This window comes from Taudactylus pleione, unplaced genomic scaffold (genome assembly GCF_031769625.1).
Source record: "Taudactylus pleione unplaced genomic scaffold, aTauple2 ptg000209l, whole genome shotgun sequence".
Taxonomy (NCBI): Eukaryota; Metazoa; Chordata; class Amphibia; order Anura; family Myobatrachidae; genus Taudactylus; species Taudactylus pleione.
The window spans coordinates 2,842,616-2,870,180 of NW_028284611.1; the positions used below are offsets into that span (position 1 = coordinate 2,842,616).

General features: G+C 39.1%; 2 pseudogenes across 1 annotated transcript in view; one reads left to right on the forward strand and one right to left on the reverse strand.

The window, feature by feature from the left end:
* The window catches only part of LOC148517817 (RING finger protein 112-like), a 199,526-nt pseudogene that overhangs the window by 123,394 nt on the left and 48,567 nt on the right, over positions 1-27,565 (reverse strand). The window contains exons 4-5 of the transcript XR_015879254.1: positions 18,458-18,562; positions 18,300-18,350 (exon numbers count right to left, since the gene is read on the reverse strand). The product of XR_015879254.1 is annotated as an RING finger protein 112-like (transcript). The remainder of the gene's footprint in view (positions 1-18,299; positions 18,351-18,457; positions 18,563-27,565) is intronic.
* LOC148517818 (uncharacterized) lies at positions 21,002-27,233 on the forward strand (annotated as a pseudogene).

Consider the following 27,565-nt stretch of genomic DNA (forward strand, 5'->3'; position numbering starts at 1 on the left):
ATATAATATATATATAATATGTGTGTATATATATATATATATATTTCTGTGCTCCGAGGTATTATGTAAGAATGAGAGGAAACAGGTGACCAGGTGACGAGGGTGTGTGGCTAAAGTTGAACTCAGAGATGATTTTATATTGTGTGTTGTTGCATTTAAGTAATATTGCTAAAAATAGAGTTAACTGTATTAAGATGCTTTAATAATTTTAGACTATGGACTGATAACCCACAATTCAAGTTAAAAAGGAAAAATTATTTAGATGTTATGTATTTAATATTTGTGTAGTGAAGAATATAGGAATCATGAATATATGAAATGTGGAGATGTACCTGTTTTTCGACAGACAGACGTGTCGCAAGAGGTAATACAAATCAGTGCTGGTATTTGCTTGAAGAAAAACAGGTGATCATAGAAAGCTTATTCTGTTCTATGAATGGTGTTAAAATGACAAGAAATTATAAAATGTGTATTCCAGTGGATAGAAATAAAAAGCGCAGCGTAAAGTGTGAATTTGTAATGTTTACATAATTGGTATAAGTAATTCTAAATTAAGTGCAGAGATCAGCCCGCGCGCTTGCGTAATTCATGTCTTTAAACTCTACACTTTCTTAAACAAATGTATGTTGTTGGGAACACAATGGCAGGCTGCAGCTGCTATTGCTATTCTATAATTGTGTCAGTAATGTTTAAAAATATTCTTAAAATCTTTAAAATAGTGTTTAGTATCTGTGAAACAAAACGCTGTCATAGTATCTGAAAAACAGTACAGGAAGAGTTTACGTTAATGCTGCCAAGAGAAAAAGTGCTTAGAAGTTCAGAATGTTCCAGACAAAAGACAGAGTTTACAAATTGAAAAAAAGCTGTAAATACTGTATATGAATAGAAATGTGTTTTATATTATCATTGTTACATAAACCAATAGAGAAAGTTTGGAAAACAGCTAATTTTTACAAATGTGATTTTTGAAATAAATAATGTTGATATTATTACTGACCATTAGCCAAATGTTTAATGCTACGTTATAGCAGACTAAATAAGAAATGTTTGAGACAGTTGCTGATAATCATAAAGGATTCAACATGATTACATGCTTAAGGGACTTTTTAAGGATAGGTTGAATGATGCATAATGTAATAGGGTAACATTTTAATATCTAGAGTGGGAAGAACTATCCTTTAACATAATTGTTAACTTTAAAAGGGGTATGACAGACGTAGATCTTATGCAGAGCGGAGATGTCAGGTTGGATTATATTTTGAGATAAGTGAAGAGATGTATGTTGGTGTGATTTGGTTAATAGCTTTATGCGTGAGTGTAAGTATTTTAAATTGAATACAGTAGAAGACCGGCAGTCAATAAAGGGACTAACAGAGTGGATTAGCAGACACTGAATATTTGGTGAGAAAAATCAACCTCACAGCTGCATTCACAATGTATTGTAGTAGTGAGAAACTGTTTTTGGCAAGTCCAAAAATGGGACTATTACAATTGTCAATGAGGAAATAATGACTGCATGTGTTAGATGTGTTGTATTGTCTTGCGTAAGATATGGTCGAATTTTGGCTATGTTTTTTTAGATGTATGTAACAGGATTTAGAGACAGATTGAATGTGGGGAACAAAAGACAGTTTATAGTCAAGGATGACAACTAGGCAGCGAGCTTGTGAAGTGGCGTTGATTGTTGAGTTGTCAATAATTATGAAGATATCAGGATGGTAACTACTATTGGCTGGTGAAGATATAATTAATTCTGTTGTGGATATATTAATTTTGAGGTGGCGAGATGACATTCCAAGATGTAATGGTGGAGAGATATTCAGTGACACAGACGAGTGCAGTTAGTGACAAATCTGGGGAGAATAGGAAAATTTGAGTATTGTCTGCATACAGATGATACTGAAAACCAAAGGAGCGGATTAGTTTGCTAAGAATGGAGGTAAAATCAGAAGTGCACAGTGTAAGAACGATTAGATAAGTAGGATGACAATCAAGAAGGGATGGGTCTTGAAAACCTAGGGATTATAGTGTTTGTATAGGAAGAGAATGCTGTTTCTGTGGAGTATTAGGAATGAGATGAGAAGAGTGTAGATACTTCATCTTCATTAATGAAGTCAAATAAATATCATCCTATATACTTCCTATGTTCAGAGCAGGATTGCAAACTTTTGTAATGACAAACTGTTTAACTTGTTCTTTCAATATTTTCAGAGTGAGAAACTGTCTGTCTATGTACTTTGTATGGCAGTGTGTGTGAGTTTATCCCTCTCTCTGTGTATACCCCTCCCAGATCGAAAAGCTGCAGCGAGGAGAAGGAAAAAAAAGTTTTCAAGAAAATGCTTTAACTATCTCAGAGCATGAGACTGTGTCTGCATTCTTACATCATAGGTTTCTTTTGTACCTCAGCCAGGGTACTGATAAAAGAAGATTATGAAATATACTTTTTAGTAGATATGCAATATCTATATAATGTTTTAATAAAACAAAAGGATATATTCTGAAAAATTTTACAAACAGTTTTAATATCTGCAATTTTTTTTGTTCTTACAGATGACTCAGTCCTTATCTAACAGTGATCTGTGGTTATATTCAAAGTTATTTTAAAAATTCAATAAGAAATACTAACAAACAATTATGTTTTTTTTGCAGAAGTAAGTTAAAAGTTTAATGGGACAAATTCCAACTATATACTGATAATTTTAAGTATATAGGACGTTGTTTTCCACTAGCTCGAAGGCATTTATATCCTTAAAGGGTGGCATTAATTGTTAAGTTGAATTGCATCTATTTGTTTTACATACTGTTATTTAGCTATTTAATAATGCTAAAGCTAAACATGTTCTTACAGCCAGATTTTCTCGATGGGGGGATAATATTTTAGATTCATATCAATCTTACATATGTCATATTTTCAATTGTGCTACATTGATCTTCTTTATCCTCAACAGGGAGGAATATGGTTGAGTATGGTTAATGGTGAGGAAAAAGGAAGACAATGAACATGTTTGCAATAATGAAATATAAAAATATTTTTCAGTAATGGAAAGTTTCATTAGATAATCATGACTTAGTTCTCTTTACTGATGATAACTGTTACAGACAGATACATAATGTTTTTGGTGACAGGATATGCATTACAGTGACTACCACATTCAACGTAGTTAGCTGGATGTAATGTACAGTATTGATTATAGCAATTGGAAGCATAGGGGTTACCGCATAGCTTCTGGGAACTACAATTTTAGATGTACAAAGTCAAACAGTTAAAGAACTGAAAGAAGCGATATGTTTACCAAAAATAAGTTGCAGTAATTAAGAGTCGAAAAGATTGATATTATTTCCATGGGCAACATATTACAGGGTAGTATAAAAGGTAATTTTAAGTACATATGATGAGCAAGTTATAGAAACTCAGTTGATGTTGTTTAACAATATCACAATTTGACCAATTAGGACAATATCAGGAAAATACTTCTCACAATGAGGTCAATGTTTGGAAATTAGAGCATTGTTACAAGAGAAGATGATAATGGGTATTTGAGTAGAATTAAAATGTGGTGTACAAGCCTTATAGAGGTTGTTCATTGGTTAATACATTTAAGAGCAGACAATATGAATCACATTGTACAGTCTTACTGGTATGCTCGAGCCAGAGATAAAGTGAAAATGTGAATGTTTATGTAATTTGGTTGATAAACAATGTAGAGAAAATGGTACCTACTAAAACATTTTCAAAGTACTATTGATAATTGATTTTATTCAGTTACCAATGAAGAAAAAAAGAAGGATTGAAGTATGTTGATCAAAAAGGATTGAAGCATGTTGATTAAAAAGTGGATTAAAGTATGTTCTTGTTAAGGTTTCAGGATGTTTTAAAATATAGTGTTAGCATGTTTTTGGAGTTTACTGAATTCATAGCTCCGTAATGCTAAAAGAAGAGATTTTGGAGGAATTTGTATGTAAGGTATAGTTTGCTTACTGTAAGTGTTATTGAAAGTTACAGGGGAAGGTTTTCAAATAAGTGAAATGATGGGAATAGAATCAAAGTTACACACAATGGTGTTATAAAAAACAAATGAGTTAAACTTACAAAAGAGACAGGAATGGCATTGTTTGAAGGTCTATATTTGGTGCTTCATAGTAATAGAATCACACCTGAGCCTTATCTCAATCTTTCCTTATTAATTGATTTTTTGAACTACAATCAAGATATGTTACTAAACCAAAGACTGATTTGAGATTACAACATGATTTGACTGTTTAATATTTTATACAATTGTCTAAGCAGCTACAACAAGAAGACTTTTGGGGAAGCTCAACAGGATATTCAACCAACATCAGCATTTGAAGCAGAAGATGAAATAAAGTCTAGAGTCTATGATGGTATGATGAGAAGTTTGTTACATTCTGGTTCCCTTACAGATCACTGGAATGGTCCTTGGCATGGCAAAGTGATGCTGACAACAGATACAGCTATAAAGATTGCTGAGAAGGACACCTGTATTCATGGCTCACATTAAAAAAAGGTTAGAGAGAGATAGAGCTTAAAGGGGACTTATTCTCAGACTCAAGTGCTGATATAAAGACTGTGATATAAGACTAAGTTGCATTTATGAGAACTCTTCAATCAAGATGGAGATTATTGTTTACAATAGACTATGCTGATGACAAAGAAAACTTTTAAATTTTTCTTAGCTGCTTGATGGAAACAATCGTGTTTATTGGAACATTGAGACTTTTTTTTTTCTGGATAGAGGGCAAGCGAGGTTTCATGGTCTGGTATGACTACACATCCAGTAGTGTGGTTGATGGGGTTATTCTAATAAGTCCTTTACTTCTTCTTTTCTAAGCAGGTTAAATGATCGGTATCAGAAATCTGATTTATCATCAATTGAAAAGTGCATTTGCATTTACTGTACTAAACCAGAAGAAAGGTGTATACTATGGTGTATGGATATTATTCAAAAGAATATCCAATTCTACAAAAATATTCATTGATGGGTAAAGTATTAAATGCTACCCTTCCTGAGTTGAAATATACTGAAAATACTAAGATAACTAACATAAAACCATGTGAGAATTATGTAATTAAAAGTTGTAAAGAAGAAAAGGGGTTACTGATAACTATAACTTGACAAAACCACTAGTAATTGTGTTATTTTCATATGTAAGTGAACGCATTCCATTTTGTTTTAATAAGAATGTATATGAAATGAAGCAGACTACACCTCAGGTTTGAATAACTGCAGGAATGTTACTAGTCCAACACAAGTAGAAAATGTTGAATCAGAATATTGTAATAAAATCTTTACTGTGTACAAACCTTAGGTTCCTTGCTATACTGAACAATGTAAGGAAGATTTTTAAAGGACTAAGGGCCTGATTCAGAGCCGAACGCTCTGACCAGAGCGCTTGGTCTGAATCAGGGCCGCCTCCATTAAAATGGAGCGTTCTCCTGGACGCTCGTATAGCTGTGGGTCACCACCCACAGCATATACAAGCGTCCTAAAAGATGGTCGCGATGGTCTTGACCATCGCGACCATCGGACTTGCGAAGGAGACCCTGCGGTAGGGTCACGCAGCCGCAAGCCCTTGAGTGATTTTGGCTCTATCAGAGCCAAAATCACTCCCACTGACATCACTAGTGATGTCAGTGGGGCTGGCTCCAGACGGTAGGAGTTCCCATGGGAATGCCTCCGTCTGGCAGGCACGCCCCCGGCACGCCCACCAAAGGGGGCGTGCTGTCAATCAACATCGACAGCACGCCCCCTTTGGTGCGAGACCCGGAGCGATGGAAAGCCCGTCGCTCGTTGGGTCTCGCGCATGCGCACGACGGAGCTCCCTCCATCGTGCGCATGCGCAGTGGGGAACATCGACCCGCTTGCGAGCATACTGCCGCTCGCGAGTGGGTCTGAATGACCCCCTAAATGCTTATTATGTACAATGTATTTTTACAATGAGGCATTTGATACACTGCTAGGGATTAGTTCTAATAGTGAGTGTTCCAAATAGTTATACAGATCATATAGTTCAGACATATTAGGAATGTTAGTTACTACCATGATATTTGGGTTTGATGTTATTTTCTTGTTACCAGATGATCTTTATTACCTATGAGGAAAGTATGCTTACAAATTATTGCCAATTAATTCAGAAATATTTCCTTTTTAGGCAAACTGATACTACATTTTTATGTTATAACTCATAATAATTTGTGATAAGTTACTTTGCAGGATACCCGATGTTTTACAAGAGATATTGATCCAGTGAATAAAAAATAAATTTGCCTGATTGATACTTCAGTGAGACATCATGTTGGAAATACCTTTGCTAACATCCTTACATATGATAATTGGGGATATTTGGATAATCAACATGAAATTAATGAACTGGACAAAGTTATTGACAATGATATTGGACTTTATATGATAAGACATTCATATATGTTGGACATTTATTAAAAATATTCCGGAATTAACTGCTACTACAATACCGTTACTACAACATAATTGATTGCTTGAGTATACAGACTGGAGGATATTGTCAAACTTTTTATAAAAATCTTGGAATTCAATGTTGAAGTTATTTGACCAATGATACAGATGAAGAAGCCATTATTATCAATTACATAAATGAGGCTTATACCATAAAAGAAGAATTTCTATGAATATATTATGATAAATATTCATGATGGTCATGATTAGATCCTAGTTTTGATTTTTAGGTTTAGAAAAGTTGTTTTAACATATTTTATGTACAGACAAAGTTTATTCTTGAAATCTTAATCCTGATTTTTTTTTGTAATTGACCTATCCTGTATTCAGATGGCTACTTTAAAAAAATGAATGAAAACATACAAGAAATGGAGATGAGATATAGCACATGTAATTAATGTGCTTATCTAAGGGTGGAGCTGTCAAAGACTAATTTACAAAAAACTGAAGAAAAAGGAATAGTAGTCATTATGCAATACAATGGCCAATATAGAGAAATTGAGAAAATTGTGTTAAAGGCTGTCAAAGACTAATTTACATAATTCCATATTTACATATGCTTTATGCTGTATAATGAAGCAGTTCATGAGATTCAATAGGGCATTTGTAGGTCCATTTTGTTTCTCTGTCCAAACTCACATTTAAATGGAAATTCGTGTGTGTCTTTAAGGCCGCTCCCAAGGAAAACTGTTTATCTAACACAGTGAACAAGAGCTTGCCCATATATGTATACTTGTGTTGAGAACAACACTCAGACTAAATATGGGATGCAGCACGCCATGAGTATCTCTTAAAAGAATTCAGTTTTGATTCTGATTGCCAAGGAGGAGCTAGCAAGAACAAGCTTTGTCTTTCTGATAATGTTAGTGGGTGTATAAGGGAGGCGTATTACCTGAATATTGTAATAGGGTATAAGTACTGTGTGACAATGTCAATGGGTGTTGTTTTTGCTGCATCAACCCTGGGAGAATATGTCCCAGTTAAGGGCTTGATCTATTTATTTAATTAATTAATAAAATGACAAATGTTTAAGTATACTGGATTGGAGTCTATATTACTTATTATGGAAGAACACCAGGTTAAAGGTAATTTCAACAAGGCCAATCTTGAAAAAGTATGAGAACTTGAAATAAATCATCAAAGATCATCTGAAAATAATATACAGAAAAGCACAGAGTATAAAAAATGAACTAGTATCTAGCTTCCTGGCTGAAGAAAAAGAACATCAGAAAACCTGGCTGGACAATGACACTCCAGGCTACTGCTATTGTAATACTTTAGGTGCAAAGCCTGCAAAACTACAAGAAAACATGGGACCAAATAAATCACTAATTTCATTTTAGAAGCAACAAAGGAAGAATTTAAAATCAAGAAAAGATAAACTGTGACACAAGAGGTATGATTTACTTATTAACATACCCATGCAGTCTGCAATATATAGGCCACACAGCGAGAAATTTGAGCACAAGAATAACAGAACTTTAAGAAACATAGAAAGAGAAATAACTACAAACAGTGGGCCTGATTCAGAGCCGGCCTCCTGGCGGCTCGCTAAGCTGTGGGTGACCACCCACAGCTTTTGCGAGCGGGTAGGTGATGGTCACGATGGTCACGACCATTGCATCCATCGGGCTGGCGACGAGACCCTTGTGATAGGGTCTCGTCCGTCGCAAGCTCCAATGGGCTTCCGGCTCTAATGGAGTCGGAAGCTCACTACTGACATCACTGATGATGTCAGTAGGGCTGCCCACAAATGGCAGGCATTCCTTTGGAACACCTACATTTGGCCAGCCACCCCTCCAGCCCACCTACCAAATGGGGCGAGCTGTTGATCAACATCACCAGCCACCACTTTTGGATGCGAGCACTGGAGTGAGTGATTTCTCGCTCACTCCGTGGCTCGCGCATGTTGCTCATGCACACTGCCCGGCCATCTGAATCAGGCCCAGTATCCCGGACTGTCTAATAATTACACATAAACATGATTCCAGCTTGTTTAATTTTATGACTATTAGGAAAGCTGAGATACCTTGGAGAGGGGGAAATGTTTCGAATTTGATGTCGCGTTAGAAGAGCAAATGGACTTAAAATTTCAAAACATTAACACTAATAGGTCTTAACCTATTAGTGTTAAGGTTTTGAAGTGGTAAGCATTCTAAAAGAATGAATTATTCAGTAGATGTACTACGATATACGTATACTCACTGAGATTGACTTAGCTAGGGAATTTACAGTAATACCAACCTGGGAATGCCCAACCACGATATATCTTGAAAACTAAGCAGGTTTGGGCCTGGTTAGCAGGGCTGCCATCAGAAATTGTGGGGCTTGGTACCAGGGGCGGATTGGGTCTGAAAACCAGCCCGGGAAATTTCTGGAAGCAGCCCTAATGAGGGCGGGGTCTGTTGAGGAGTGTGGTCTTTTGAGAGGCGGAGTCTGGTGAGAGGGCAGGATGTTCTCTTCTTGGAAGCAAGTATGTGTATATAAAGTGTGTGTGTGTGTATATATATATATATATATATATATATATATATATACACACACACACACACACACAGGACAGGCTTAATCCATGGCACTCAACCATCTGGGGTGCCCTTGCCATGTGACCACACAATCTACATAAAAAATATCATACAAACAAGTGAGTGCCGAGTTTGTATGATGTTTTTATGTAAAAACAACAAAAAAAAAAATATACATATTTATACACAAGTATATATGAAAATAAACATCAGATATATTTATATGTTATATATATATATATATATGAAAAGTAATATATATAACATATCATATATGTATCTATCTCTCTATCTCAATGTGTGTGTGTGTATATATATATATATATATATTAGGGGTGTGCACCAGCCACTTTTCGTGTTTTGTGTTTTGGTTTTGGATCTGGATCTTTCTTCGTGTTTTGGATCTGGATTGGTTTTGCCAAAACCACCCTTCCGTGTTTTGGGTTCTGGGTTTTGTGTTTTAGATCTGTATTTTTTTTAAAAAAAGCATAAAAACAGCTAAAATCACAGAATTTGTTGGTTTCTCTGCTCCTATGCTATTATTAACCTCAATAACCTTAATTTCCACTCATTTCCAGTCTATTCTGAACACCTCACACCTCACAATAGTGTTTTCATGTCCAAAAGGTTGCACCGAGGTAGCTGGATGACTATGCTAAGCGACACGAGTGGGCGGCACAAACACGTGACCCATCTAGGAGTGACACTGCAGTGGCAGACAGGATGGCAGTTAGAAAAACTAGGCCCCAAACTGTACATAATGCAAAGAAACAAAAGAAGTGCAAGATGGAATTGTCCTGGGGCCCTCCCACCCACCCTTATGTTGTATAAACAGGACATGCACACTTTAACAAATCAATCATTTCAGCGCCAGGGTCTGCCACACAACTGTGGCTGAAATGATTGGTTCGTTTGGGCCCCCACAAAACAAGCTGGCAATTAATGTGTCCCTGCACAAACTGGCTCTACGGAGGCAAGATGTCATCCTCATCCTCCTCATCCACCGATTCCTCACCCTCTTCAGTGTGTACATCCTCATCCTCACAGAGTATTAATTCGTCCCTGCTGGAACCACAGGTCCCTCTGTACGTTCTGGAGGCTGGTCTCCCTGGAAGAGTTGATAATTCATTTTATGAACATCATCTTCTCCACATTTTGTGGAAGCAACCTCCTACGCCTTTCGCTGACAAGGTTCCCGGCTGCACTAAACACTCTTTCGGAGTACACACTGGAGGGGGGGCAACTCAGGTAAAATAGAGCCAGTTTGTACAGGGACCTCCAAATTGCTTCTTTTTCCTGCCAGTACAGGTACGGACTGTCTGACATGCCTACTTGGATGCTGTCACCGATGTAATCCTTTAACAGACAGACGCACGCTTGTCGCTGCTGCTTTGAGGATTCAAGTGCGGCTACAGCCCACACAATTCACAAAGACAGAAAAAAAAAAAGAATACTTTTATTGTTTGTGGAGCACACTTTGAGGGTTACACCACCCTTTAACAGACAGACGCACGCTTGTCGCTGCTGCTTTGAGGATGCAAGTGCGGCTACAGCCCACACAATTCACAAAGACAGAAAAAAGAAGAAGAATATTTTAATTGTTTGTGTAGAACACTTTGAGGTGTCACCACCCTTTAACAGACAGACGCACGCTTGTCGCTGCTGCTTTAAGGATGCAGGTGCGGCTACAGCCCACACATTTCACAAAGACCGAAAAAAAAAAGAACAATATTTTAATTGTTTGTGTAGAACACTTTGAGGTGTCATCACCCTTTAACAGACAGACGCACGCTTGTCGCTGCTGCTTTAAGGATGCAGGTGCGGCTACAGCCCACACAATTCACATAGACAGAAAAAAAAAGAACAATATTTTAATTGTTTCTGTAGCACACTTTGAGGGTGTTACCACCCTTTAACAGACAGACGCACGCTTGTCGCTGCTGCTTTGAGGATGCAAGTGTGGCTACATCGCACACAAGTCACAAACACATTAAAAAATAGTTTTTTATTTTTTGGAACACTTTGAGAGTTACACCACCCTTTAACAGACAGACGCACGCTTGTCGCTGCTGCTTTAAGGATGCAGGTGCGGCTACAGCCCACACATTTCACAAAGACCGAAAAAAAAAGAACAATATTTTAATTGTTTGTGTAGCACACTTTGAGGGTGTCACCACCCTTTAACAGACAGACGCACGCTTGTCGCTGCTGCTTTAAGGATGCAGGTGCGGCTACAGCCCACACAATTCACAAAGACAGAAAAAAGAACAATATTTTAATTGTTTATGTAGCACACTTTGAGGGTGTCACCACCCTTTAACAGACAGACGCACGCTTGTCGCTGCTGCTTTAAGGATGCAGGTGCGGCTACAGCCCACACAATTCACAAAGACAGAAAAAAGAACAATATTTTAATTGTTTGTGTAGCACACTTTGAGGGTGTCACCACCCTTTAACAGACAGACGCACGCTTGTCGCTGCTGCTTTAAGGATGCAGGTGTGGCTACAGCCCACACATTTCACAAAGACCAAAAAAAAAAGAACAATATTTTAATTGTTTGTGTAGCACACTTTGAGGGTGTCACCACCCTTTAACAGACAGACGCACGCTTGTCGCTGCTGCTTTGAGGATGCAAGTGTGGCTACATCGCACACAAGTCACAAACACATTAAAAAAATAGTTTTTTATTTTTTGGAACACTTTGAGAGTTACACCACCCTTTAACAGACAGACGCACGCTTGTCGCTGCTGCTTTAAGGATGCAGGTGCGGCTACAGCCCACACATTTCACAAAGACCGAAAAAAAAAGAACAATATTTTAATTGTTTGTGTAGAACACTTTGAGGGTGTCACCACCCTTTAACAGACAGACGCACGCTTGTCGCTGCTGCTTTAAGGATGCAGGTGCGGCTACAGCCCACACATTTCACAAAGACCAAAAAAAAAAGAACAATATTTTAATTGTTTGTGTAGCACACTTTGAGGGTGTCACCACCCTTTAACAGACAGACGCACGCTTGTCGCTGCTGCTTTAAGGATGCAGGTGCGGCTACAGCCCACACAATTCACAAAGACAGAAAAAAGAACAATATTTTAATTGTTTGTGTAGCACACTTTGAGGGTGTCACCACCCTTTAACAGACAGACGCACGCTTGTCGCTGCTGCTTTAAGGATGCAGGTGCGGCTACAGCCCACACAATTCACAAAGACAGAAAAAAGAACAATATTTTAATTGTTTGTGTAGCACACTTTGAGGGTGTCACCACCCTTTAACAGACAGACGCACGCTTGTCGCTGCTGCTTTAAGGATGCAGGTGCGGCTACAGCCCACACAATTCACAAAGACAGAAAAAAGAACAATATTTTAATTGTTTGTGTAGCACACTTTGAGGGTGTCACCACCCTTTAACAGACAGACGCACGCTTGTCGCTGCTGCTTTAAGGATGCAGGTGCGGCTACAGCCCACACAATTCACAAAGACAGAAAAAAGAACAATATTTTAATTGTTTGTGTAGCACACTTTGAGGGTGTCACCACCCTTTAACAGACAGACGCACGCTTGTCGCTGCTGCTTTAAGGATGCAGGTGCGGCTACAGCCCACACAATTCACAAAGACAGAAAAAAATAGAACAATATTTTAATTGTTTGTGTAGCACACTTTGAGGGTGTCACCACCCTTTAACAGACAGACGCACGCTTGTCGCTGCTGCTTTGAGGATGCAGGTGGAATCTAGACGGGATTTGGAACCGAGGACACACTACCTCCATCAATTGTCTAAATCCCACTGCACTAATGTCGGATACCGGACGCACGTCTAACACCAACATAGCAGTCAAGGCCTCAGTAATACGTTTTGCTTCAGGATGACTGCTGTCGTACTTCATCCTCATCGCTAGGGACTGTTGGAGGGTCAATTGTTTAGTAAAAGTAGTGATGTTCCTACTTCCTCTCTGGGATGATGAACAACTCCCAGCAGCAGCAACAGCACTAGGAGGAAGAGGTTCTTGATCTTTCCCTATTTTATTTTTATCGGAGAAAGTTTGGTCCTCCATTTATGTTATATTGATATATATACGTGCGGCTAAAGCGCACACAAACACAGAAAATATTATTTTATTTTGGCTGGAGAGTAGTGCACTTTGTGGGTTACACCACCCTTTAAGAAATGAGCCAGCCGGCTCTTTACTTATGGGACACAGGCGCACGCTTGGCGCTGCTCCTTTGTTGATGCACGTGCAGCCACAGTGCACACAATTCACAAACACAGAAAATAATTTTTTTTTTGGTTTGGACTGGAGTGTACTTTCGGGGGTTACAGCACCCTTAACGGTCAAGCCAGCCGGCCCTTTACTTATGACACAGGCGCACGCTTGGCACTACTTTGTTGATGCACGTGCGGCTACTGCGCACACAATTCACAAACACAGAAAATAATTTTTTTTTAGGTTTGGACTGGAGTGTACTTTCGGGGGTTACAGCACCCTTAACGGTCAAGCCAGCCGGCCCTTTACTTATGACACAGGTGCACGCTTGGCACTACTTTGTTGATGCACATGCGGCTACTGCGCACACAATTCACAAACACAGAAAATAATTTTTTTTTTGGTTTGGACTGGAGTGTACTTTCGGGGGTTACAGCACCCTTAACGGTCAAGCCAGCCGGCCCTTTACTTATGACACAGGCGCACGCTTGGCACTACTTTGTTGATGCACGTGCGGCTACTGCGCACACAATTCACAAACACAGAAAATAATTTTTTTTTGGTTTGGACTGGAGTGTACTTTCGGGGGTTACAGCACCCTTTAACGGTCAAGCCAGCCGGCCCTTTACTTATGACACAGGCGCACGCTTGGCACTACTTTGTTGATGCACGTGCGGCTACTGCGCACACAATTCACAAACACAGAAAATATATTATTTTTTTAGCACTTGGGGGGAGCACCCCTGATGGACAGAGCACCCCCTGGACAACACTACAGCACTCCTTTAGGACTGGGACACTGCACAGGACTTTGGAGTGGACACAGCCCCTATGGAGAACTGACTGCACAACACAGTCCAGCCAGCCCCTATGGACTTTGAAGTAGTGGACACAGCCCCTATTAACAACAGCAGCACAGCACAACACAGCCAGCCCCTATGGACTTTGAAGTAGTGGACAACAGCAGCACTACACTACACTACACTACACTACACTACACAGCCCTAACTCCCACCCTCCCTCTTCACTGTCCACAGCCGAGTGAGAAAATGGCGCCGACGCGGGTACCTTATATAGGATCCAAAACCCGCGAGACTCGGAAGGCGGGATGATGACGTTTTGCCTCGATTTCAGATCCGAGTCAGGCGGGAAAAGTCGAGCCTGATTCGGATCGGACTCGGATCGGGGGGGCTCGGGGGGGTTCGGATTTCAGAAATCCGAACCCGCTCACCCCTAATATATATATATATACACACACACACAATCATCTAAATGATCCAGAATATTGTAGACTTACTTTATATAAATTAATATTATTTTCAATTATTTGTCACCCAGCCTCCTCACCTGCTGTTGTTGTCTAGTAGCTAAGTCTGCTGCCTGTATCTCATGAGGCTGGAGGCGGGCCACGGAGGGGCTGGAGGCGGGGCCGTCAGTATTGACTGACAGCCCCGGGCTCCGCAAAGGCTTATGGGAGGAGCTGCTGCTGGTTGGCATGCGCAGCAGCTCCCCCGTCGGCCATAGTTTTGTGCACATTGCAGCTGCCCGCTCTGATCGTGGCAGTGGGTCAGCCGGGGTTCAGACTCTAGGAAGAGGAGGCCGCGCAGGAGCTGATGTTAGGTGGGGTGGGGGGTCAGGCTGGTGAAGGGACAGGCAGTCGCCGTGCTGCTGCGCTGTTCAGCTCCCCGATCGGAGCTGATTGCGGCAGCGCGACGGTGGAGAGCCGGAGGGAGATAGTCACTGAAGGGTGTGGGGTGGGCTGGGCGGCTGCCGGCCACCAAGGAGACCGGCCCAGCGGGAACTAGCCCGGCATCCCGGCGGCCCAATCAGCCCCTGCTTGGTACTGATAAAGTACATAGGGCCCCCCAGGGGAGGGATAAATCGATGTATTTATAGATATAAATAAGCCGTAGCCACATAAAATATGTTGAAAAAGCTAGACCCACATAAAATCCAGAAAAGGCTGACTGGAGTGGGGGGGAGGGGGGGCGTTAGGCTCAGGGCTGAGAAGTGGGACACGACAGTGACGGCTGGCAGTACTAGGAGGGAGAAGCACAGTGCAGGGAAGTTTGGCTGGACTAAGAGGGGACAGGGAAGGCTGACTGGACTCGCTGGGGAGGCTCAGGGTAGAGATGGGGGGACAGGGTAGGGAGGGCTGGCTAGAACAGGAGGGAGTGCACAGGGCAAAGTCAGGCACTATGTAGTACCTGGATTGTGGTTCTTCAGTTGGCAGCCAGAATCATACATGCAGAGTGGCACTGTGACTGGAACCTGCTGCACCCACCGGCATTCCACATACAGTGCTGGGCCCTAGTCAATCAAAGCTCATAGACCGGCAGCCAATCAGGAGCGTCCGCTCTTGATTGGCTGCCTGTCTGGGAGCTTTGATTGGATGGTGCCGAGCGTGAGCCAATCAAAGCTCGTGGACCAGCAGCCAATCAGGAGTGGACGCTCCTGATTGGTTGCTGGTCTGCAAGCTCTGGCTGACTCACGGCTGGCACCATATTTGTAACTGTAATACAGCAGGCACTGTCAGGCATTAAATCATCATCGGTGCAGCACCGCAGCCACCCGGGCCCCACTCTGTCTCTGTTCTCTCCTGGCCCGGGATTCCAGGCCTGGCAGTCCCCCCCTGATGGCGGCCCTGCTGGTTAGTACCATACAATGAGATCATTAAGAAACCTGAATACCGTAAATTTATCAGAAAAAGCAGCCAAGGTGAGAGAGTCATCATGAAGTTTTCTGATCCACTAGAGAAGAAATAAGGAGAAGACCTCATTACAACCAGAGACCTACAGTAGAGCTAGAGATGTGCAGGTCTGGTTTCCAGAAAACCATCAACAAACAAATATAGGTTCCCAACTCAGTTCCGATATCAGCTCAGAACTCGGTTTTAAAAACCAAACTCAGGCTTTGGATTGCATGTAAACAGTTAAAAATTACATGATTATAGCTGTTTTTATCGATTTTTTTGAGGAATCCAAAATCCAATGAATTAGAAGTAACACAAAAAGCCTGGTGCTGGTTGTGTTTTTGGCAGGGTCACTTTTTTTTATTTTACACATTCAATTTTTAACTTAGATGCATAAATGGACCTTACTGCTGCTGATTTATTGATTTCATTTTCTCAGGTGTATACGCACTACCAGTGAGCCCTCTGTCACCTGCTGATGCCCCCTTTGCACTGCACCGCTGCCACTGCTCAGCACCACTGCTGCTGCCGCTACCCCACATGCCTACAGCCATCTCGCACTCTGCACCTCCCAAACCACCTCCTATGTGCTGTCTACTCTTCCACCTGCATTAGTGTACCATTTAGTTACCCTTCTCCCCTGCAAGTTGCCCGCTTTGCTCTTACAAACTCTAATAGTTAATACATTTTAAATAAGCTATGAAATTCCATAGACAAAAAACCTTACGGTTTCACATGTCCCATTAAGGCTGCTTAGACATGATCAGAAAATTCACAAAACCTACTGAATTTCTGTCACTAAAACTCCAAAAAGCAATGAAAATACGATCATTAAGGCTGACGCCTTAATGGACGTGTTCCTTGAGTAATACAGATATGGTATGCCATCACACCCTGTGGTTAACTACAGATTCAGCACTCTCACAGAAGGAGATTGCTGTCACTCACAAAATGCTGAAGCTGCTAATTCACAGAATTGTGTGCTCATTGGAATACACACATGCAGTCTATGCAACTGAGGTCTGAACAGTTATGTGCCCCCTTCATATTATGTTATTGTTATTATCTGACATAGATTCTCAAATGTTATTGTTTTAAGATCAATACAGTTTACTTTATCATATGCCACAATAAAGGATGTATTTATCAAAGCATGGAGAGAGACACAATTTTGAGATATAAATTACCAATCAATCATCTCCTTACTTTCATTTTTCAAACACAGCCTGTAAAATGTAAGTTAGAAGTTGTTTTATCTCTCAAAATTGTATCTCTCTACAAGCATTGATAAATGTCCCTACATCTCTTTACTTTACCATGAATTAAGGGTTTTCTTGTCTATAGACACAACACATTTTAAATTATACTATGCATGATATATTTACATTGCACTCTATTACCTGGACCCGTAGCTTGTTCTGGCCAGTCTTTCAGTGATGCATGTTTTCCTGATACTGGGTTCTGATACAGTATTTGTACTCCTTGTGGTTTTAGTAGTTAATGAATCTGTATACAGCTGGTTGTTATGCTGACTATCAGCTACAGATGGTCCAGGAGAGCACAGTTTTTAAGCTGCTTCCTTGGACCAGAGCAGATAATAGTATGCAATTATTATAGTTTTAATGAATATGGTAGCTGTACTTAATCTAGTACTGATCTGCAAAGACTCTGACTTTTCCTCCTTTCAAAAATTTATTCTTCCTGAATAAAAATGTCATTTATGTCATCTCCTGACTCTGAGGCTTCATGATTGTTGACCTTTCAGCTTGTCTCCTGCAGCTAAATCCTGCCTCCTTCTCTGCCTTATGTGCTGCTTTAGGGTGTGACTCCGATCCAGTCTCTCCACTACAGCACCAGCCCGGCAAGTGACAATGTCCTCCTCAGTTGCTACCAGCAACAGCATGGAGCCACCATAAACCTTCCATATTTCTGGTAAAAAAACACGGCTCTGTTTTGATATTCTTAGTAGTCACCCCATACTTCTCACATTAAGTATGCTCCCTCTGCACTGCAACATCACTTTAGACAGAAATGCCTCATGCTAGCTAGGCATCACCTTATATCCTCTCTCTACTCTGTCTGCATGGCTCTCCCCCACCTTGTCCATGTGGCCCCTCTTCTCTGGCTGCAGACCTGGTATTAGAGCTTCTAGAAGCACCTAGAAGTCTCTTTTATATAACATTGCCCTAATCATACATATAATGCTTTCTCAATTTTATTAACATCACTATGGCTCCCTTTTTTATATTGGTAGCCCAAGGGGTAAACACATAATTCAGCTTAGAAAGTAAAGATCACAAAAATTGATTAACGGCTAAAGAGAGGTTACAGAAGTATCTAAGACAAGTTCCAGACAGTGGAGATGTTCAAAAACACCTTACCTCAAGATAGTCCAGCTCTGTAGTTCTCAAATTGGCATTAACATTGAAAATCTGGGAATTAAACATATATTGTAGATATTGTAGTACATAGTATAAAGATGCCTCATTAAGACCATCTAACATTTCCTATAAAGTGACATAAAAAGCTAATATAGTACCAGGTATGAGCTGAGGAGCATGGACAGAGCAGACAGTTTGATGCTAGTTTCTCGGTCACTGTTTATATCCAGCGACCCCTCTGTGTCCAGGACAAACACGGCCATCTGCGGAGGGAGGATGACAGAAAGACACAGACTGAGTCATATAAAAATGATAAGCACACCCAAACTTGGAGGTACCTAGTCAAACAAAGACATGCCTCAGTTCCCCCAGCCAAATCTGAGTCTCAAATCAAGGCAAAATGTCATAATTCCAAAAATGTCGGACCTCAATGTTTTGAAATACATATAAATTCTATGCAAATATCCTATGTCAATAATAATCCAATTCTACTCCCTATCCCTCAATGAATCAGCTCTGCCTTTGTGGGCAGGCTGAAAATACTGTACTGCATATATCACTATGATCTGTACAGGCTTAGGTATATGTTAAAAACTAAAATAGTTCATTTAGAAAAATGCTTGAAGTCATCCCCAAAATCATTAACCAGTCCTGGACCTCCCTAGCCTGGTCTGGTATTGGAAAATTGGTGATATAATTGTGAGGTTCCCCCTATTCTCCAATAACCAGAAACAGCTGGAACCAGCTGGGGTGGTTATGCTACAGCAGGGAAACACAAAGCATGGGGTACCCATTCCATCACAACACCACCCCAAACAAGTCAAATGTTGGAATTCCTTTGAAAGAACCCTAAAAATAAAATGTGGTTCCCCTGCCATCTTGTTTGCCACTGCTATGCCATTAATTTTCATAGATGTGCTATAGTCTTATAAACTGCCATGTGTTTGTGCCACTGCTGTGTTACTTAGTTTAAAATATAATAATTCTTTATCAATTTCTTGTACAAGCCTGTTACTCTGGCTTGAATCGCCTGTATTGGCCTGAGGTCTGTAATTTTTGATTTGCTGCTTGGAGAAGTGTGTTGGAATTAGTAACATATTATATTATCAACTAGGTTTTTAATTTTAGGCTTTTAGTTCTTGATTAATTTAAAAAAACATTCTATAGGGTTGTATATACTAGTTTATTAAACTGCTTTCCTGTCGACCACTGCAGTGCCACTATGTTTCATAGATATGGTACTGTATATTCTTTTAAACTGCCATGTGTTTGTGCCGCTGCTCTGTCACTTAAGAGTTCATATCGTCCAGTGTGTACGCAGTAAATGATGATCGATGCGTGCTCCCACGGGTCGTTAAAGATATATTTTGTCATCTGTACATGCAGCTCAATTTTCACTATTTTGTTGACGATATAGTGCATATTGTTCAGTGTGTACAGGATGAGCGATCAACGATGAACGATATGGAAGTCTTTAGCCACTTCTAGGACACTCCTCATCCTCCAATTTGTGCAGTACATGCGGAGCGAGCGACAAGCAGCATTTTCAGCAGGAGCCCATATGTAAAAAAACGGTAAGTACAGTGATGCCAACAATGTTCTCACACCACTGCCCAACAATGTCACCACTGGCCACCAATGTAATTAGGGGGCCCATCACTAGTGCCCACCTATGCCACCACTGGCCATCAATTTTTATAGGGTGCCTGTCAATACTGCCCACCTACATCACCACTGGCCACCAATGTCACTAGTGCCCACCTACAGTATGTCACCACTGGCCACCAATGTAATTAGGGGGCCAGTCACTAATGCCCATCTATGTCACCACTGGGCATCCATGTATATAGGGCACCTGTCACTAGTACCCACCTATGCCACCACTGGCCATCAATGTTTATAGGGTCCTTGTTAATACTGCCCACCTATGTCACCACTGGACATAAATGTAATTAGGGCACCTGGCACTAGTGTCCACCTAAGTCACCACTGGCCACCAATGTTTATATGGCACCTGTCACTACTGCCCGCCTATGTCACCACTGGCCACCAATATAATTATGAGACTTGTCACTAGTGCCCACCTATGCCACCACCGGCCATCAATGTAATTAAGGGGCCTGTCACAAGTGCCTACGAATGTCACCTCTGGCAACCAATGTATATAGGCCTTCTGTCACTAGTGCCAACCAATATCACCTCTGGACACCAATGTAATTAGAGAGTCTTGCACTAGTGCCCATGAATGTCACCTCTGGCCACCATTGTATATAGGCCATCTGTAACTAGTGCCAACCTATGCCACCACTGGCCATAAATGTATATAGGCTGCCTGTCAATAGTGCCCACCAATGTTTCCATACTGTCTTTGCAAAAAAATTATTCTTACTCTAAATTTATTTAATAATGGTATTCTATAAATAGAGATATAATGATTTACAAATGTATTTAGTGACAAACACAGGTAATGTAGTCAGGCAAATAGCCGCTAATGTAGTCAAGCAGATACCCCGAAAAAACTATATTTTTTTGGGTGACCATAAATGTGTATTGGCCACATGTATCTACCTACAACACTGCCCATTAATTTTGACCACTTATTCATTTTTTTTAAATATTTTGCTGTAATGTTTATACGATGATGTGTTTCCTGTATTATATGTTTTTATAAAAGTTTTGCTCTCACAACTTTTATAACAGAAATGGCTGGATCAAAGAACAGAGAATTCTGGACAGGATTCATTGATCAATACCTGGACAACGAGCACCTCTGGAGGGTAGAAAGCAAAGAGATCTCCAACATAGAGAAGACAAATCAGGCACTACAGAAATTGGTCTTGTACAGTAGAAACCAGAAGAGTGATGCTGACATCTGCTGGGTCAATATTAGTTTTTTTAAATGAAAAAAAATTGGAAATCAGATTGATCTTCTAATTAAACATTAATACCTCATGCCTACCGCTTTTTAATTAGGTGGTCAACCTGATTTTCATTTTATTTTAAAGTTACTAATAAAGTTTTCCAAATAAGTAGGAGACCCTATACCACTGTGGAAGCTTAGTTTATATTAAAGATTATATTTTACATAATTCCATATTTACATATGCTTTATAGTGAATACAATTCATGCAATTCAATATGGCCTTCGCACAGCCATTTTGCTTTGTAAAATTTAGTAAAATGAGTTGAGATGTCTTTAAGGACAACTCCCTATTGAAAGTGTTTATCTGAAGAATTGTAAAAGAACTTGACCATTTACGTATAATTCTGGGCTAGAAAAAGATGAGTGGTGTTAAATGACAAGAGATGATAAAATGTGTTTTCCAGTGTATAGAACGTGTAGTAGTGTTAGTTTAAATTGGATAGAATAAATGATAATAAAATAAATAAATAATAGAAAACTGCATTTCTTTTAAAAGCGCAGCGTAAAATGTGAGTTTGTAATTTTTGCATAATTGGTATGACTAATCTAAATTGAATGCAGAGATCAGCCCGCGCACATGCGTAGTTCTAGTACTTAAACCCTACACTTCCTTAAACAAATAGATGATACATGCTGCTGGGACAAGTATAGCAGACTCTTTCTTGCTGTTTTCTGTAATTGTTAGATGCATTCTTAAAATCCTTAAAATAGTGTTAGAGATTCAAATTCTAGTGATCAGATAAATAAACCACATAGAACCTGTGCAAACAGACACTTTCACAGTATCTGCATCATTAGAATCTAAAGCTTACAAGGTTAAACAGAAGATGAGTCAAAAAAAAAAAAGAGAAGTGCTTAGAAGTTCAGAATGTTCCTAGACCAACGACAGAATTTAAAAAAAGAGCTGTAGATACTTAGATATTTGTTTAATTGTCATTGTTACATGAACCTATAGGGAAAGATTGGAAATGTGATTCATGAGGTAAATAGTGTTGATATTATTACTGACCGTATACCAAGTGTTTAATGCTACGTTATACCAGACTAAATAAGAAATGGCTCATTATCATAGGAGATTATTGGAAAATCTTAATGATTACATAGGTTGCTTACATGATTAAGGGACTTTTTATGGATAGGTTGATAATAGAGTAACAATTCAATATCTAGAGTGGGAAGAACAATCCTTTAACATAATTGTTAACTTTAAAACGGCATGGGAGAAACTTCTTGCAGAGAAGAGAAAAATGTATGAAGCTTCAGATAAAGAGTTTAGAAAAAATTCAGGAAATGTCAACTAAAAGTAGATTAGGGACAGAAATATGATCCCATATACTTCCTATATACAGAGTAGGAATGTAAACTTTCATCCAGATAAATGTAACTGTAATGGTAATTGTTGGACTTGTTTGAATACTCTTAGAGTGAGAAAACTGTTCGTCTGTGTACTCAGTATGTCAGAGCGAGTTACCATTCTCTCTGTATACCCCTCCCAGATCTGAGGGCTTCACAGGAAAAAAAAAGTTTTGTTTCAAGGAGATAAGATGCTTTAACTCTCTCATAGCATGAGATCGTACTGTATTCTTCCATCATTACTTTTCTTTTGTACCTGAGCCAAGGGTACTGATGAAAGTAGGTTATGAGACATACTCGTTTTTAGTAGATACACAGTATCTACTTAGTATTTTAAAAAGACAAGGGTAATATATATGAAGTCTAGAGACAAAACGCGTTGGGCGTTTCTGACTTATGCCTCATGAACTCTGAAAATAATATCTCTCTCGTATCAGATAAGCTGCTATATTTATTCCTTATTTATTTTGTTTAAAATCAATGTTTTATCTCCATCTGTTTACTTTTGTATGAAATGCCTCTTGATTTTATATTTTTATTTTTATATGTATGAAATGCCTCTGGATTTTATACTTTCTTGTTTATTTATGTGTGATTAAGGGTAACCCTTTTTTATCTTTGAGGTCCCTTACTCTGTGTCTATAATAAATCTGTTATTTATTTTATCACTTTATTCAGACTATTTATTCACATTTACACAATTTTTTAGCAAAATAGTCGCCCTATTGTCAACTCCCCCCCTTGTCTATATATATATATATATATATATATATATATATAAGTAGAAAAAAAGGGGGGGTAGCACTCACCAGTCTTCTTAAAAACATTTCTTTATTACATCTCAGTAAAATTTTTTACAGCATATCAAAATCCGACGTTTCGGTCCAGTGCATGGACCTTTGTCAAGGTTAAAAATCAAGTGAAGTACAGCACATATATACCCATGTAGTTAATCAAAGAACTTCTCCCCAATCACTAAAAATATTTCACCTGTTGAAAACAGCAGATAACTTTAACCAAATAATCAAAGCAGCTAAATGAAATGCCAATATAAATAAGCATCATGTGAGGTCAATAAAGTAAAAAATCTACTAACTTCATACATTTCAACAATCATGTGTAGCCCTGCTGGTGTGCATCTCACATTCCTTCCACTTCCTGTGGTTTGAAACACACTACATCTGGTTGGCAAGGTAACCAGAACACAACTTCCCCTGCACCAGCCCTCCAAGTCAGTGACAGAGACACTATCCATACCAGAGAACTTAACGTCATGATAAGCAACCACAACAGTGTCTGATCTCAGTCACATGTTGCAAAAGAATCTGCACTATCATAAAACAAACAGGGAACTAATACACAGCACCCATGTGTCCCAGTAAGTGTCTTGGTCACAGCTACACTGTCAGGTAGTCATGGCAACCAGTATACAAATTCCTGTTATGCATTAGCTATATCAGCTGTGTTCAAATTCACTGCCAGCAAATTTAACTCTATTGAGATCTCATTAACCCCAATGTGTTAAACATAATATTAAGATCTACCATTAAAAGCTTAAATGCCTCACAGCACAATGTATAATAATACATAGACTTATTCACTGCCAGCAAATTTGACTCTATTGACATCCCCTTAACCCCCACGATATTTATAGGCATAATATTGACAAAATACAATTGCCCTATCCAGATCTAACATCAAAAGCTTAAATGTCTCACAAGCTGTTCAACACAAAATATTAACACATATAAACATTTGAATTCAATTCAGGTGAAATATTTGTAGTGATTGGGGAGGAGTTCTTTGATTAACTACATGGGTATATATGTGCTGTACTTCACTTGATTTTTAACCTTGACAAAGGTCCATGCACTGGACCGAAACGTCGGATTTTGATATGCTGTAAAAAATTTTACTGAGATGTAATAAAGAAATGTTTTTAAGAAGACTGGTGAGTGCTACCCCCCCTTTTTTTCTACTTTTGCATGAAGAGGATTATTGTGATCCCATATGGGTGTGTCACCCCAGCAATTTATTATTGAAGACGAGAGTGTGGACCTATTTGGACTATATATATATATATATATATATATATATATATATATATATATATATATATATATATATATATATATATTTTTTTTATTTTTTTTTAATTGTCACAAACATTTCACAATATTTGAGGAATAGTCTGAAATTTTCTTGTTCTTAGAGATGACTCAAGTCCTCACCTAGCAGTGATCTGCTGTTATATTCCAAGTTATTTCAGAATGGAAAATACTAAAGAGTTGTGTTTCTTTTGCAGAAGCAGGTTATAAGGTTTAATTATCAGTATACTGATAAGTTTAAATATACAGGATGCTGTTTACCACAAGGTCAAATACATTTATATCCTTAAAGGGTGGCATTAATTGTTAAGTTGAATTGCATCTATTTATATTACATGCTATTGTTCCAATATCTAATAATGCTCAACTTAAACATGTTCCTACAGACAGATTTTCTCGATGGGAGATCACAGATGTCATATATTGAATTGTGCTATATTGATCTTCTTATCCTCAACAGGGGGGACTATTGTTGATTATGGTTGATGGTGAGAAAAAGGAAGACAATGAACATGTTTTCAATAATTAAATATAAAATATTTTGAAAAAATGTAAATACATGAGTTAAACATTTTGTGTTAGAACAGACATTGCTTAAGTTCAATTAGATAATCCTGACTGGGTTTTCTTTACTGATAATAGCTGTTGCAGACAGAAACATGAGGCGGAATGTAATAGAGATCGAGTCTGCCGGAGGTGTGGGATGCATGCTGATCTCGATCGTTTTTTTAAAGTTGCAGGCATTTACAAGGCAAAGTCAGTTCAGTTAAGAGCTAGATCTATTTATTTAATTAATAAATGACAAATTATTAAGTATATTGGATTGGAGTCTATTACTTTATGCAACAATGGATATGTATGCAACAATGGAACACCTGGTAAAAGTTAGGATTTAAGCCTGAAACGTGTTGGAGGAAGCAACAGACACCGTGCAACCCAAGTTCTGTCCCATCAGTGCTTTAACAAGCATCAGCAAGCAGATGGAGTGGACAGATAGAAGTGGGAACCAGCCAGCAGCAAGCGCAGCACCGAATGTAAGGCAGGCAGCAATAGGGACAGTTAGAAAACATCACAGGCTGCTATATCCAGAGCGGTCTTAGAGTTGGCATTATCGGAACCCTGTGCAAACCTTGATATGGTCTGTTCACATTGGCAAAATTGGCTATTTAAACATTTAACATACTAACCCATTTTATATCACACAGGTATTGCGCTACACATTGGTTTTTATTTTTATTATTTTTACCTATATTTCAAGCACTCAATTATTGTCTTATTACTTGTCTATTACTAAGAGAGCTGCTCTGATACATAATCATTTATTAGCGCAGTATTTCAAAACACTAATATCACTCCATCATACGGTTTTACTGCAGCTTGAAATTTGAATGATTATGTCACACATAAACATAGAAACAACATAGCAGATATTTTTGCTTTACTAAACCACCACCGGATCCGGAATTAGAGGATAAACGGTTATGTGGACAATTCCTATCTCTTGAAAAAAATTATAATTTATAATGGTTTTTATTTGTAATATTTTTAAACATATTTCAAGTGCTTAATTATTGTCTTATCTGCTGGGTCAAGGCGAAGATCCAGAATTTTAGAACTGTCTTTTTTAAAGAGCACAGGAAATACATGGATGCACAACTTTCAGGAGTTGGGGCAGATGAAGTCCATAAACCAAACTTATGGTATTATGACCTATTCATGTTTACCCTGGAGAAAGAGCCGAAGAGGCGGTCAAGGTGTTCACTGCATCCAGACAAGCCAGACGTATTGGAAGAGGAAGAAACAGAAAGTCAGGATCTGGTAAGTACACCCACAGTGCAAACACAACCTTTTTTTTTTTTTTTTCTAATAAAATCACACTATAAAGATTGAGAAGCATTGACAAGAGTGGAGAAGTGTGCAAGTGGATAATTTGTCCATGTTAACCATTAAGCTGCTACATTCCATTTTATATAATGTACGTGATAAATGTTCCCTATAAGCTGATTGGTTAACATTAACAACTTCTCCACTGACTAACTTTTCTACTCTTGTCGCTGGTTTGGCTTTCCGTTTTATCCACATTTAATAAAGAAAACTAGAATTATGTTCTCTAAATTTATTATATGAACTAAATACAATTTTTCTTCCCAGTTCGTTACTGCAGACCTGGATCTTGATACTCTGACCAGTGAGCCCACAGAACTTGAGGAGACTGATTTGAAGACCCTCCCACCTTAGGCTCCAGCCAAGAAGTGGAGGATGGCTTCCAAGGCTCCCAGTTCTGTACCGACTAGGACTGACCAATTTTTAAAACATGTGGAGGAGGTTCTTCAGAAGTCACCGGACAAATGTAAGATTTATGGTTTAAATCTTGCCAATGTTATGCAGGACATGCAGCCAAAACAGCAACTGCATTTCATGCATTTGATATTTGATGCTATGATACATGGGCTTCAGGGACAATTGGATGAGAAAAGTGTCATAGCATCAAATATCAGACGGCAGCCCACTCCATCGGCCTCAGGATTTTCCCCATACCACCTCACTTAACCTCGTATCCCCAATTGCCAATTCCTCCTCCTCAACCCTGCACCACGAAGCCCTACACCACCACCCAATTTTCCTGGTACCTCTACGAATGGTATGCACTCAGCATGGCTGAGTGTGCAGTCCACTCTATATGGTAATGATCATTTTTATAATTTGTGAATTGGTCTGGTCTTTTTCTTTGGCTCTTGCTCCCAGATGACCAAGAGTTTGGTCAGACTACCATAATGTTGGTTATTGGACATCAGTTACCCCTGTTACTGAATGTTGTAACATTTGATGTTTTTTGTGCACTTACATGAAGACAATTTGCAAATTCTTGATCTTATACCTTG